This window comes from Muntiacus reevesi, chromosome 6 (assembly GCF_963930625.1).
Source record: "Muntiacus reevesi chromosome 6, mMunRee1.1, whole genome shotgun sequence".
In the NCBI taxonomy this organism is placed as follows: Eukaryota; Metazoa; Chordata; class Mammalia; order Artiodactyla; family Cervidae; genus Muntiacus; species Muntiacus reevesi.
The window spans coordinates 84,478,180-84,493,390 of NC_089254.1; the positions used below are offsets into that span (position 1 = coordinate 84,478,180).

The 15,211-nt window shown below is 37.8% G+C and overlaps 1 long non-coding RNA gene across 2 annotated transcripts in view; it reads right to left on the minus strand.

Moving 5' to 3' along the window:
- The window catches only part of LOC136171112 (uncharacterized), a 1,397,893-nt gene extending 1,394,187 nt beyond the window's left edge, over positions 1-3,706 (minus strand). For both annotated transcript variants that reach the window (XR_010663749.1, XR_010663750.1), the window contains exon 1: positions 3,651-3,706. This is a non-coding gene — a long non-coding RNA (uncharacterized lncRNA). The remainder of the gene's footprint in view (positions 1-3,650) is intronic.
- Between the last annotated feature and the right edge of the window lie 11,505 nt (positions 3,707-15,211).

The following is a 15,211-nucleotide window of genomic DNA, read 5'->3' on the forward strand; positions in this document are numbered from 1 at the left end:
ACCAGGCCTCCCTGTCCATCACCAACTCCCGGAGCTTACTCAATCTCATGCCTATCGAGTCGGTAATGCCATCCAGCCATCTCATCCTCTGTCGTCCCCTTCTCCTCTCATATTCAGTCTTTCCCAGAATCAGAGTCTTTTCAAATAAGTCAGCTCTTTGCATCAGGTGGCCAAAGTACTGGAGTTTCAGCTTCAGCATCAGTCCTTCCAATGAACACCGAGGACTGATCTCTTTAGGATGGACTGGTTGGATCTCCTTGCAGTCAAAGGGACTCTCAAGAGTCTTCTCCAACACCACAGTTCAAAAGCATCAATTCTTCGATGCTCAGCTTTCTTTATAGTCCAACTCTCACATCCATACATGACTAGTGGAAAAACCATAGCCTTGACTAGACAGACCTTTGTTGGCAAAGCAATGTCTCTGCTTTTTAATATGCTGTCTAGGTTGGTCATAACTTTCCTTCCAAGAAGTAAACATCTTTTTATTTCATGGCTGCAGTCACCATCTGCAGTGATTTTGGAGCCCCAAAAGATAAAGTCAGCCACTGTTTCCACTGTTTCACCCTTTATTAGCCATGAAGTGATGGAACCAGATGCCATGATCTTAGTTTTCTGAATGTTGAGCTTTAAGTCAAATTTTTCACTCTCCCCTTTCACTTTCATCAAGAGGCTCTTTAGTTCTTCTTCCCTTTCTGCCATAAGGGTGTTGTCATCTGCATATCTGAGGTTATTGATATTTCTCCCGGCTATCTTGCTTCCAGATTGTGCTTCATCCAGCCCAGCATTTCTCATGATGTACTCTGCATATAAGTTAAATAAGTAGGGTGACAACATACAGCTTTGACATACTCCTTTTCCTATTTGGAACCAGTCTGTTGTTCCATGTCCAGTTCTAACTGTTGCTTCCTGACCTGCATACAGGTTTCTCAAGAGGCAGGTCAGGTGGTCTGGCATAGCCATCTCTTTTAAAATTTTCAACAGTTTGCTGTGATCCACACAGTCAAAGGCTTTGGCATAGTCAGTAAAGCAGAAATAGATGTTTTTCTGAAACTCTCTTGCTTTTTGGTGATCCAGCAGATGTTGGAAATTTGATCTCTGGTTCCTCTGCATTTTCTAAAACCAGTTTGAACAACTGGAAGTTCACAGTTCACATATTGTTGAAGACTGGTTTGGAGAATTTTGAGCATTACTTTGCTAATGTGTGAGATGAGTGCAATTTTGTGGTAGTTTGAGTGTTCTTTGGCGTTGCCTTTCTTTGGGATTGGAATGAAACTGACCTTTTTCAAACCTGTGGCCACTGCTGAGTTTTCCAAATTTGCTGGCATATATTGAGTTCAGCACTTTCACAGCATGATCTTTTAGGATTTGAAATAGCTCAACTGGAATTCCATCACCTCCACCAGCTTTGTTCATAGTGATGGTTCCTAAGGCCCACTTGACTTCACATTCCAGGATGTCTTCCTCTAGGTGAGTGATCACACCATCGTGATTATCTGGATTGTGAAGATCTGTTTTGTACAGTTCTTCTGTGTATTCTTGCCACCTCTTCTTAATATCTTCTACTTCTGTTAGGTCCATACCATTTCTGTCCTTTATTGAGCCCATCTTTGCATGAAATGTTCCCTAGGTATATCTTATTTTCTTGAAGAGATCTCTAGTCTTTCCCATTATATTGTTTTCCTATATTTCTTTGCACTGATCACCGAGGAAGGCTTTCTTATCTCTTCTTAGGAACTCTGCATTCAAATGGGTACATCTTTCCTTTTCTCCTTTGCTTTTTGCTTCTTTTCTACTCACAGCTATTTGTAAGGCCTCCTCAGACAACCATTTTGCTTTTTGCATTTCTTTTCTTGGGGGTAGTCTTCATCCCTGCCTCCTGTACAGTGTCACAAACCTCCGTCCATAGTTCTTCAGGCACTCTCTATCAGATCTAATCCTTTGAATCTATTTGTCACTTTCACTGTATAATCATAAGGGATTTGATTTAGGTCATACCTGAATGATTTAGTGGTTTTCCCTACTTTCCTCAATTTAAGTCTGAATTTGGTAATAAGGAGTTCATGATTTGAGCCACAGTCAGCTCCCAGTCTCTTTTTTGCTGACTGTATAGAGCTTCTCCATGTTTGGCTGCAAATAATATAATCAATCGGATTTTAGTTATTGACCATCTGGTGATGTCCATGTGTAGGGTCTTCTCTTGTGTTGTTGGAAGAGGGTGTTTGCTATGACCAGTGCATTCTCTTGGCAAAACTTTATTAGCCTTTGCCCTGCTTCATTCTGCTAGGGAAATATAAACTGCTCACACTGGTTCTAGAATGATAGATTATAGATCAATTAATAAGTATAGATAAAATTTTAAAAAAATACTAAAAGATTTATTCTTAAAAATGCACAACAAAACATTTCTAATCTGAGCAGGAACAAAATCTTTGCCCACTTCTAACAAAGAACTTGAGAAGTAGAAACAGTAATTTTATTTTAGATCATTTTAGGGCCCAAAGCCCTAATTTTAGACTATACTATTAAAAATATCAAAACATTAATAAAACATTCCAAGTACATTGAACATTCAGATAAATTTTGAGAATAATTACATTAAGAAAGAAAATCTGAACAGATTAGCAACCATTTCAGATCAGAGCAACAGGTTTCTAAAGTGCTTTTTACTACTCTGGAAAATTAAGACTTTTTTAGACATCAAGATCAAGCATATGGGCTGAAGAAGGCTTCCTGGTCCTCTTAGCTCTCGTGGAGTTGCAAGGGAAATGGAGTTGAAGGGAAAAAATCTCTCTATATATGTGTATTGCCTTATCATTTTATGGCCATGTAGCTTACCACACTCTTCATCATGTTAATTTAATGTACTCTTCTGGTCTCTTCCCATATTAAATGTATAAAGAACTAGGGGAGAAAAAAACACAGATGCAAAGGTATGAAGAAATATAAGTTCAGTTTAATTGCTCAGTTGTGTCCGGCTTTTTGAGACACCATGGACTGAAACACACCAGGCCTCCCTGTCCATTTCCAACTCCCAGAATTTACTCAAACTTATGTCCTTTGAGTTGGTGATGCCATCCAACCATATCATTCTCTGTTGTCCCTTTCTCCTCCTGCCTTCAATCTTTCCCAGCATCAGGGTCTTTTCCAATGAGTCAGTTCTTCACATCAGGTAGCCAAAATATTGGAGTTTCGGCTTCAGCATCTGTCCTTCCAATGAACACTCAGAACTGATTTCCTTTAAAATGGATTGGTTGGATCTCCTTGCTGTCCAAGGGACTCTCAAGAGTTTTCTCCAACACCACAATTCAAAGGCATCATCTTTGGTGTTCAACATTCTTTACAGTCCAACTCTCACATCCATACATGACTACTGGAAAAATCATAGCTTTGACTAGACAGACCTTTGTTGACAAAGTAATGTCTCTGCTTTTTAACATGCTGTCTAGGTTGGTCATGAATTTTCTTCCAAGGAGCAAGCATCATTTAATTTCTTGGCTGCAGTCAATATCTACAGTGATTTTGGAGCCCCCCAAAATAAAGTCTATCACTGTTTCCCCATCTATTTGCCATGAAGTGATGTGGCCAGATGCCATGATCTTAGTTTCCTGACTGTTGAATTTTAAGCCAAATTTTCCACTCTCCTCTTTCACTTTCATCAAGAGACTCTTTAGTTCTTCTTTGCTTTCTGCCATAAGGGTGGTGTCATTGCATATCTGAGGTTATTGATATTTCTCCCAGCGATCCAGCCTGTGCCTCATCCAGACCAGCATTTCTCATGATGGACTCTGCATATAAGTTAAATAAGCAGGGTGACAATATACAGCCTTGATGTACTCCTTTCCCGATTTGGAACCAGTCCGTTTTTCCAAGTTCAGTTCTAGCTGTTTCTTCTTGATCTGCATATAGATTTCTCAGGAGGCAGAAGAGGTCATCTGGTATTCCCATCTCTTTCAGAATTTCCCACAGTTTATTGTGATCTACACAGTCAAAGGCTTGACATAATCAATAAAGCAGAAATAGATGTTTTTCTGGAACTCTCTTGCTTTTTCGATGATCCAGCGGATGTTGGCAATTTGATCTCTGGTTCCTCTGCCTTTTCTAAATCCAGCTTGAACATCTGGAAGTTCACAGGTCATGTATTGCTGAAGCTTGGCTTGGAGAATTTTGAGCATTATTTTACTAGCGTGTGCAATGAGTGAAATTGTGCAGTAGTTTGAGCATTCTTTGGCATTGCCTTTCTTTGGGATTAGAATGAAAACTGACCTTTTCCAGGTCGTGGCCACTGCTGAGTTTTCCAAATTTGCTGGCATATTGAATGCAGCACTTTCACAGCATCATCTTTTAGAATTTGAAATAGCTTAACTGGAATTCTGTCACATTCACTAGCTTTGTTCGTAGTGATGGTTCCTAGGCCCACTTGATTTCACACTCCAGGACGTCTTGCTCTAGGTGAGTGATCACACCACCGTGATTATCTGTGCCATGAAGATCTTTTTTGTATAGTTCTTCTCTGTATTCTTCTCACCTCTTCTTAATATCTTCTGCTTCTGTGAAGGCCATACAATTTCTGCCCTTTCTTGTGCCCATCTTTGCATGAAATGTTCCCTTGGTAGCTCTAATTTTCTTGAAGAGATCTCTAGTCTTTCCCATTCTATTTTTTTCCCCTCTATTTCTTTGCATTGATGACTGAGGCATGCTTTCTTATCTCTCTTTCCTATTCTTTGGAACTCTGCATTCTAATGGTATATCTTTCCTTTTCTCCTTTGCCTTTAGCTTTGTTTCTTCTCACAGCTATTTGTAAAGCCTCCTCAAACAACCATTTTGCCTTTTTGCATTTCTTTTTTTGGGGGATGGAATATAAGAGGGACACATAAAACAGTCAGATTATAAAAGCTGACAACATAGATGGCTAACAAAATGTTTAACATGGAGTAGATAAAAACTTTTGCAAAGTATTTTCTTATAGAGTCAAACAGCTTAATAAACCAAAATTTTTTTCTAATTGTTTAAAGCCTTCCATGCATGAAGATTTGAGGTAGAAATATGAGAATCAAAGGAGAAATCATAAAACAACAAAATAAGTGGGAACAAAAATAAAACCACAATAATGATACAACAGTTGAAGCCCCCACACAATTTTAAACAAGTCTATCTAATGAGGGCTTCCCTTATTCATTACCTCAGTGGTGATGAATCTGCCTGCCAATGCAAGAGACACAGCTTCAATCCCTGTGTCTTGAAAATACCCTGGAGAAGGAAATGGCAACCCACTCCAGTATTCTTGCCTGTGAAATCATGGACAGAAGAGACTGATAGGCAACAGCCCATGGGGTTGCAAAAGAGGTGGACGTGACATAGTGGCTAAACAATAACAGCTATCTAATGAAGGACAAATTTCAGCATATTGAATTAAATGTAAAGATAAAAAAGCATTTAATAATTAGAAAGAGATAGTTGTGGAAGTTTGCCAACATAGACTCATTACACACATACCTGGGATCCATGTAGAGGAGAATACAACAATCTGAACCTAAAAAAGTTACAAATATAAATAAAGAAAAATTTCTGAGATAAAATTTTTGATTCAATAAGCAGAAGGTGGACATTGAATTGTAATTAAAATTGGCTCAGAATTATAAACACTATGACACTTTCATTTACATTTCCTGGACTTAAAACTGAAGAAAGATTCCTATGGATTTTAAGTTACCAAATCAAAATAAAATGGAAGAGTAACTTATTTTAAGCTACTTGTCAGATAGGTTTTAACCCTCACTACAACATGTTTCATCGCTGGAAAGAAAGAAAGCAATTCTAGGAAACTCTCAAGTAGGAAAAGTATGACTCAAATATTTTGTACTACTTTAAATTTTTGCTTATCTGTAAAAGCAGCAGACAAGTGACCATAGATGACTCTTTTACTATTGCAAGCTTTGGAAAAAAGATTGCTCTAATTTGGATAGTTTATGTTATTTCAAAAATAAAATTAAAAGGACTTACCAAAAGCTGGACTTCACAAAGACTTCAAGATGAAAATGTGGTTTTTGAACATCCTACAAAGGGAGGCAAATGAAATGTTTCCCATGCTATTCTCCCACATATTCTTCTTTTCTCAGAGCATATTCCAGGAAATGGGTTTGTGTAAATGTTATGTAAGTCTTCCCTGTGAAACTCTTTTTTATCTTACTTTCCAGTTACCTTCCTGGAACAATGAATACTGGAACTTGGACACAAGTAAAGAAAGTTCTTTTTTTTCACATTTGTAAGCATAATTTTATTAGATTAAGCTTAGATATAAATGGTAAACATTTCTTATAATTTTAGATTATATTATGCTAAATATTTTCCTTCTTAATGAGAACTATGTGTATTGATATTACACATTAGTAAGTAGATAAAAACCAAACATCTTTACTGTATAGCTCAGAAAACCCAGCTCAGAGCTCTGTGGTGACCTAAATGGGAAAGAAATCCAAAAAGAGTGTTTATATATATATGGCTGATTCACTTTTTGCTGTAGAGTAGAAACTAACACACAATGTAAAACAACTATACATCTAAAGTTAATTTAAAAATGCTTGTTTCTCTTTTTTGGTCATTCTGTTTAGTTGCTAAGGTATGTCCCACTCTTTGCAACCTCATGGACTGTAGCCCACCAGGCTCCTCTGTCCATGGGATTTCCCAAGCAGAATCCTGGAGAGGGTTGCCATTTCCTTCTCCATGATTTCTATTCTGCATCTTAAGTCTGAAGATAAATGGCAGAGATTTTCTATTTGCTTTTCCCCATTCTATTTCCAATTCTACTATAAAGGCATACATAAATTAAAAATAAGAGACAATTCTCCATGTTAAAAATAAAGGAGAGACTTCCCTCACCCCTTTTCTTAGAATGCTTACTTTAGAAAGCCGCAATTGATAAGCTTTTCCTTTGTCTCTGAAACTTCTGTGAATCTTTTAGAAATGAAATAAAATTCTTAAGAACTTTATGACCCAGCCATGTCTCTGTCTAGGAAACTGGAAGGCATCTCCTTGAAATGAAATCAACAAGGAGGAGAGCATCCCAATCTTCTCATTTTTGAGGGAGAGTTGCAAAATCACCTCTTAGAATGAGAACAGAACTCTTCCAGAGAGGGGAAAAGGAGGTTGAGAGGGTTATGGGAAACAAAGCATCCAAACATTTTCATTGGTTGACTTGTGACCACGCTCACTGGCTGACTTCTCACTGCCAAGAGACAAGGAGTCTATCTTCTTCCAAGCTTCATTAGGTACTGGTCACAGGGTGTGAGAGCTCCCCTTCTGGTCTCCTGACTTTTTAAAATTCAGCTTTCTGTTTGTTAACTTATAGTCCAGTAAAATCTCACTGGAGACCCAATGCTTTATAATCAAGTTCAATTTCTGTTCTAAGCCAATGTCTAACTATGCAGTAACATTGCAATTTTATTACAGGGTAGACAAATTCAAGGTTATTATTGATAAAAATCTTTGACTGTATAGTAAAATGTTTCTGTGCTTATGATCAGAAATGTATTTTACCAATTATTGTCATCAGTTCTAGAGAATTCTTTTTTATAGTAGTAGTTACACAGCAGAAACTAAGAAAGACTGAAGAATGAAAAGTGACTTCATTAAGTTGCCATAACTGGATCTGAGCGGTTTTTATTTTGAAATAAAACTGCAAGCACTTAAATATTTTGAAGTTAACACTTTTGTAGGATAAACAAAGGAAATCCCCACATCTCTTGGTACTAAATTATTTCAGGCTGTTTGGCTTCATAGCTGTTTACAAGTAGCTAGTGCTTTGATTTATAGCATAAACACTATCTCTGCAACCAGAGAGGCTAGTTATTTTATTACTTGGTAACTAGAATCTTAGGTTGTGAAAATGCAGCAAAGTCTACATTGAGAAGAGTATGCCCTCACAATCTGTAGCTCATACACCGAGTTTGTGTAAAATTTAAAGTAAATCATCTGAGAAAATAAGATATTTTGAAATGAAAACATTCATATTACTTTGAATTCTTATGTTCAACCATTACCTCACACTGATTTCAAAATCTTTCTGTGAACACTTACATAACAGAAAAAGTGGTAGGTAAACTATAACACCAATGGAAATCTTTATAGAAAATTTAAATTTATCAAGTGACAAAAACATATACATTGTATTTTGTACTTGACATTATTCTTGCAGTTCTGATAATTTGTACAAAAATACTTAAGATTTTTAGGACTAATTTTTAATTATTGGTGGCTAGGAAACTGTTATCATTTTCACAGTCTTTATTGGGATGGATCAGATACTAAATTTTCACTGCAATGGAAAGAATGCAGGCAGTGATACTTTTTCTTTGTGACTTAACAGAAAAGTTCTGAGATAAATACAAGGCTTTTTTTCCCCATTGTTCTTTTGGGGAGAATGTCATTTTCCATTTACCAATAACTAATTGAAAGACTATTGAAGCTTATGAATCTTTAATGAAAAGCCCTTATATTTACTTTATGGCACTACTGTTATTTGATATCCAGGCAACTGAATGGAAACTTTTAAATAATGGATATAGAAAAGTGAATGAGCTGCAAAACCCGATATGCTTAAAACAAAAATATTACACTTTTACCTAAATGTGAAAATGAGTTGATTATTTCTACAAGGTAAAAAAAAAAAAAAAAAAATTCGTTAGAAGGTAATTAACATAATAATAAAAACATCACTTGTAAAGATTTTACAAGATTAAATTATGAGGAAATGAGATTAAAATCTACTGGGAAATGCAACAGAACAAAACAATTCTTTATGAAATAAGTTCACAGCTAAGGCAGGCAATATCAGCTGTTAATTTTGTTGCAACGGCATGCTTAAATCTTCATCCTACGACACTGAACCTGTAGAATTACACAAAATCAAATACATATTTTAATAAATTGGAAGTGTGCTTTCCAGCTGACTCAGTGGTAAAGAACCAGCCTGCCAATACAGGGGATTCTAGAGACTCCAGTTCGATCCTTGGGTCAGGAAGATCCCTTGAAGAAGGAAGTGGCTAACCCACTCCAGTATTCCCACTTGGAAAATCCCATGGACAGAGGAGCCTGGAGGATTACAGTCCATATGTTAGGGGAAGTACACTGACTGAAACTGCCCACCCTGGCCAGGCACCATAGTAACCATTTGCATGAGTTGTTTTATGATAGGAGATCCTGGTAAGGAACATAGAACTAACAAGCCACCACCAACCACAAAAGTTCAGGAAAGATCAAAAGGTGATACCATGCGTCCAACCACCTCCCAGAATCCTCTCACTGGCATCTATCTTGGCTGAGCAATGCGTGCACCACCAGGAAGGACTCTGCTCAGAATGGTTGGCCAAAGACAACCTGGAAACTAATCCCATCACCATCAACCCCGAGACTGCGAGGCAGAGCTGGCAGAGCTGTTCTCCTGGGCTCTCTTAGCCTGCTGCTCTCCTCCTGGCAGCCGCTTCCCGATAAAATATCTTGCTTTGTCTGCATATGTATCACCTCAGATTCATTTCCAAGTGTTAGACAAGAGTGCACTTTCAGCCCTGGAAGGGGTCCCCCTTTCTGCAACTCATGGGGTCTCAAAGACTCAGATAAGAGTGAGTACACACACATGCCCATGTTTAAATTAGATCAACAATCAACCATAACACAAGTTCAAAAATATATAAAATAATGTCAGCATGTAATATAAAACAAAGTTTTATGTTCTGTAAAACCTTTGAGAAATGGAGTATTTCCTGCCACGTTAGTAAAAAGAATTTCACAGTCATCAATGATTGCAGCCCTTCAATATGAGCTGGTGAGACCTGAGGGAACTCAGGAAGAAGAATACCTGCTGTTTAGCAGGCATCAAACTACAGCCACTCCCTACGGTGAACCCTGAAGGAGTCAAATCAAACTCATCACAAGGAACACAGCCTTGTCTAACTGAATGAAGCTATGAGCCATGCCATGTAGGGCCACCCAAGACAGATGGGTCAAGGTGGAAAGTTCTGACAAAATGTGTTCCACTGGAGAAAGGAATGGCAAACAGCTTCAGTATTCTTGCCTTGAGAACCCCATGAACAGTATGAAAAGGGAAAAATATAAGACATTGAAAGATGAACTTCCCAGGTCAGTAGGTGCCCAATATGCTACTGGAGATCAGTGGAGAAATAACTCCAGAAAGAATGAAGAGATGGAGCCAAAGTAAAAACAAGGCCCAGTTGTGGATGTGACTGGTGATGGAAGTAAAGTCCCACAATGTAAAGAAAAATATTGCATAGGAACCTGGAATGTAAGGTTCATGAATAAAGGTAAATTAGAAGTGGTCAAACAGGAGATGGCAAGAGTGAACATCGACATTTAAGGGATCAGTGAACTAAAATGGACTGCAATGGGTAAATTTAACTCAGATGACCATTATATCTACTACTGTGGGCAAGAATCCCTTAGAAGAAATGAAGTAGCCATCATAGTCAACAAAAGAGTCCAAAATACAGTACTTGGGTGCAATTTCAAAAACAATGAAATGATCTCTGTTTGTTTTTAAGACAAACCATTCAATATCAGAGTAATCCAAGTCTATGCCCTGACCAGTAATGCTGAAGAAGCTAAAGTTGAATGGTTTTATGAAGACCTACAAGACCTTCTAGAACTAGCACCCAAAAAAGATGTCCTTTTCATCATAAGGGACTGAATGCAAAAGTAAGAAGTGAAGAAATATGAAGTAGCAGGCAAATTTGGCTTTGGAGTACAAAATGAAGCAGGCTAACAGAGTTTTGCCAAGAGAACACACTGGTCATAGCAAACACCCTCTTCCAACAACACAAGAGAAGACTCTTCATAAGAACATCACCAGATGGTCAAAACTGAAACCAGATTGGTTATATTCTTTGCAGCCAAAGATGGAGAAGCTCTATTTACAGTCAGCAAAAAAAGACCAGGAGCTGACTGTGGCTCAGATATTGCAAAATTCAGACTTAAATTGAAGAAAGTAGGCAAAACCAACAGACTATTCAGGTATGACCTAAATCAAATCACTTATGATTAAACAGTGGAAGTGACAAATAGATTCAAGGGATTAGATCTGATAGAGTACCTGAAGAATTGCAGATGGAGGTTTGTGACCTTGTACAGGAGGCAGTGATCAAGAACATCCCCAAGAAAAAGAAATGCAAAAAGGCAAAATGGTTGTTTGAGGAGGCCTTGCAAACAGCTGAGAAAAGAAAAGAAGCTAAAGGCAAAGGAGAAAAGGAAAGATATACCCATCAGAATGCAGTGTTCCACAGAAAAGCAAGGAAAGATAAGGAAGCCTGCTTCAAGATCAATGCAGAGAAATAGAGGAAAACAACAGAATGGGAAAGACCAGAGATCTCTTCAGGGCAATTAGAAATACCAAGGGAACACTTCATGCGATGATGGGTACAATAAAGGACAGAAATGGTATGGACCTAACAGAAGTAGAAGATATAAAGAAGAGGTGGCAAGAATACATGCAAGAACTGTACAAAAAAATCTTCACGATCCATATAATCATGATGGTGTGATCACTCACCTAGAGCAAGACATCCTGGAATATGAAGTCAAGTGGGCCTTAGGAACCATCACTATGAACAAAGCTAGTGGAGGTGATGGAATTCTAGTTGAGCTATTTCAAATCCTAAAAGATGATGCTGTGAAAGTTCTGCACTCAATATGTCAGCAAGTTTGGAAAACTCAGCAGTGTCTACAGGACTGAAAAAGGTCAGTTTTCATTCAAATCCCAAAGAAAGGCAATGCCAACAAATGTTCAAACTACCACACAATTGCACTCATCTCACATGCTACCAAAGTAATGGTCAAAATTCTCCAAGCTAGACTTCAACTGTACCTGAACTGTGAACTTCCAGATGTTCAAGCTGGATTTAAAAAAGGCAGATGAACCAAAGTTCAAATTGCCAACATCTGCTGGATCATCAAAAAGCAAGAGAATACTAGAAAAACTTCTATTTCTGCTTTATTGATTATGCCAAAGCCTTTGACTATGTAGATCACATCAAACTGGAAAATTCTGAAAGAGATGGGAATACCAGACCACCTGACCTGCCATTTGAGAAATCTGATGCAGGTCAGGAAGCAATAGTTAGAACTGGACTTGGAACAACAGACTGGTTCCAAATCGGGAGCGGAGTACATCAAGGCTGTATATTGTCACCCTGCTTATTTAACTTTTATGCAAAGTACGTGATGCAATATAGCTGGCTGGATGAAGAACAAACTGGAATCAATATTTCCAGGAGAATATCAATAACCTCAGATATGCAGATGACACCACCCTTATGGCAGAAAGGGAAGAAGAAATAAAGTGCCTCTTGATGAAAGTGATAGCAGAGTGAAAAAGCTGGCTTAAAACTCAACATTCAAAAAAGGAAGATCATGGCATCTGGTCCCATCACTTCATGGCAAATAGTTGGGGAAACAGAGGAAACAGTGAGAGACTTTATTTTGGGGGGCTCCAAAATCACTGCAGTTGGTGACTGCAGCCATGAAATTAAATGATGCTTGCTCCTTGGAAGAATAGCTTTGACCAACCTAGACAGCGTATTAAAAAGCAGAGATGTTACTTTTCCAAAAAGCTTTATCTAGTCAAAGCTACGATTTTTCCAGTAGTCATGTGTGGATGTGAGAGTTGAACTGTGAAGAAAGTTGAGTGCCAAAGAATCAATGCTTTTGAACTGTGGTGTTGGAAAAACTCTTGAGAGCCTTTGGACTTCAAGGAGATCAAACCAGTCAATCTTAATGGAAATTAGTCCTGACTATTCATTGGAAGGACTGATGCTGAAGCTGAAACTCCAGTACTTTGGCCACTTGATTCAAAGAACTCAGTCATTGGGAAAGACCCTGATGCTGGGAAAGATTAAAAGCAGGAGAGGGGACGACAGAGGATAAGATGGTTGGATGACATCACCAACTGGATGGTCAGGAGTTTGAGCAAGCTCCAGGAATTGGTGATGGAGAGGGAAGCCTGGCGTGCTGCAGTCCATGGAGTCACAAAGAGTTGTAAATGAGCCACTGAACTGAACTGAGACTGCAGCCATTCCTTAAGGTGAGCCCAGAGGGCATACCTAAGGAACTCTGGATGTGAAAACAGGATCCTGGCTCCAGATAGCTGAGGTCCATATCAAAGGAATAATTTTAGTTTTCCCAGACTCTTCCATTTCTACTACAAAGAAAAAAACTAAATTCCTTTACTTGTGATATCTGTTTTTCTTTAATTTACAAAAAAAAAAAAAAAAAAAAAAAACTTTGGTGTTTATACTACCTGCCTTTTGTTACAAAACTTCTATTTACCTGGCTAGTCCCCTTGCCTCCTTGAGTAGTTCTTTCACCTAGGTCACTTGAGATGATGTCTCCTGGGCTTGAAATTCTAAAATTCCCACTGAATATAACATAACCTTCAACTTTTAAGTTGTCAATATTTTTTAAGTCAACATCTTTGTGTTGAAGCTAAGAAAAATTATAGTTATACCATACGGTACATACATTTATTAAATGTATGACTTCACAATCATTCTAATTGATGAAGTAAGCCATATACATGTAAATTCATACAAACTATGCCAAAGCCTTTGACTGTGTGGATCATAATAAACTGTGGAAAATTCTGAAAGAGATGGGAATACCAGACCACCTGACCTGCCTCTTGAGAAACCTGTATGCAGGTCAGGAAGCAACAGTTAGAACTGGACATGGAACAATAGACTGGTTCCAAATAGGAAAAGGAGTATGTCAAGGCTGTATATTGTCTCCCGGCTTATTTAACTTATATATATTCAGAGTACATCATGAGAAACACTGGGCTGGAAGAAGCACAAGCTGGAATCAAGATTGCCAGGAGAAATATCAATAACATCAGATATGCAAATGACACCACCTTTATGGAAGAAAGTGAAGAAGACCTAAATAAAGAGCCTTTTGATGAAAGTGAAAGAGGAGAGTGAAACAGTTCACTTAAAGCTCAACATTCAGAAAACTATCATGGCATCTGGTCCCATTATTTTATGGCAAATAGATGGGGGAAACAGTGGAAACAGTGGCTGACTTTAATTTTTGGGCCTCCAAAATCACTGCAGATGGTGACTGAAGCCATGAAATTAAAAGACGCTTGCTCCTTGAGAGAAAAGTTATGACCCATCTAGACAGCATGTTAAAAAGCAGAGACATTACTTTGCCAACAAAGGTCCATCTAGTCAAGGCTATGGTTTTTTCAGTAGTCATGTATGAATGTGAGAACTGGACTATAAAAAAAGCTGAGCATTGAAGAATTGCTGCTTTTGAACTGTGGTGTTGGAGAAGACTCTTGAGAGTCACTTTGACTGCAAGGAGATCCAACCAGTCCATCCTAAGGGAAATCAGACCTAAATGTTCATTGGAAGGACTGATGTTGAAGCTGAAGCTCCAAAATTTTAGCCACCTGATGGGAAGAACTGACTCATTTGAAAAGACACTGATGCTGGATAAGATTGAGGGCAGGAGGAGAAGGGGCTGATGGAGGATAAGATGGTGGATGGCATCACCGACTCAATGGACATCAGTTAGAGTAAACTCTAGAATTTGGTGATTGACAGGGAGGCCTGGTATGCTGCAGTCCATGGTTTCGCAAAGAGTTGCACATGACTGAGTGACTGAACGGAGCTGAACTGAAGCATATTGTATACCTTGATTTCTGCTTGTCTTCCTTTCTGAATAAAACCCATATATATTTAATGTATATATCCAGCTTGTTAACTTTCTCAACATGTAAGATGAAGGTAGTCAAGGTTGTATGGCTAGAAGATATTTTGGAACTATGTGAAATCATTCATAATTTTTAAGAAGACCTGGATTTGTAATAAATGTTTTGTTGTGATATTTATCTGGAAGAAGAAGTTTTGGTGTTAAAATGCAATTTATTGCTTCTTAAAATGTATTTGACAGCACAAAATATTACAGCCTTCCAGAAGGAAAACTATTTTGACAAAAGAAAATTTAAATATTTTATATTTTTGTTTAAAAGCACATTTCATTGGTAATCATATAAAATAACATTGTCGTCAATGTGAATGATATCAGAACTTTAAAATAAAAATATTAGAAATAAGTACCTTAACTGCCCTTCAGTATATATGAGAATAAGGGGAATAAAAATGTTGTATCTGACACATATTAACCACAAGAAGATTCTGTGACTATG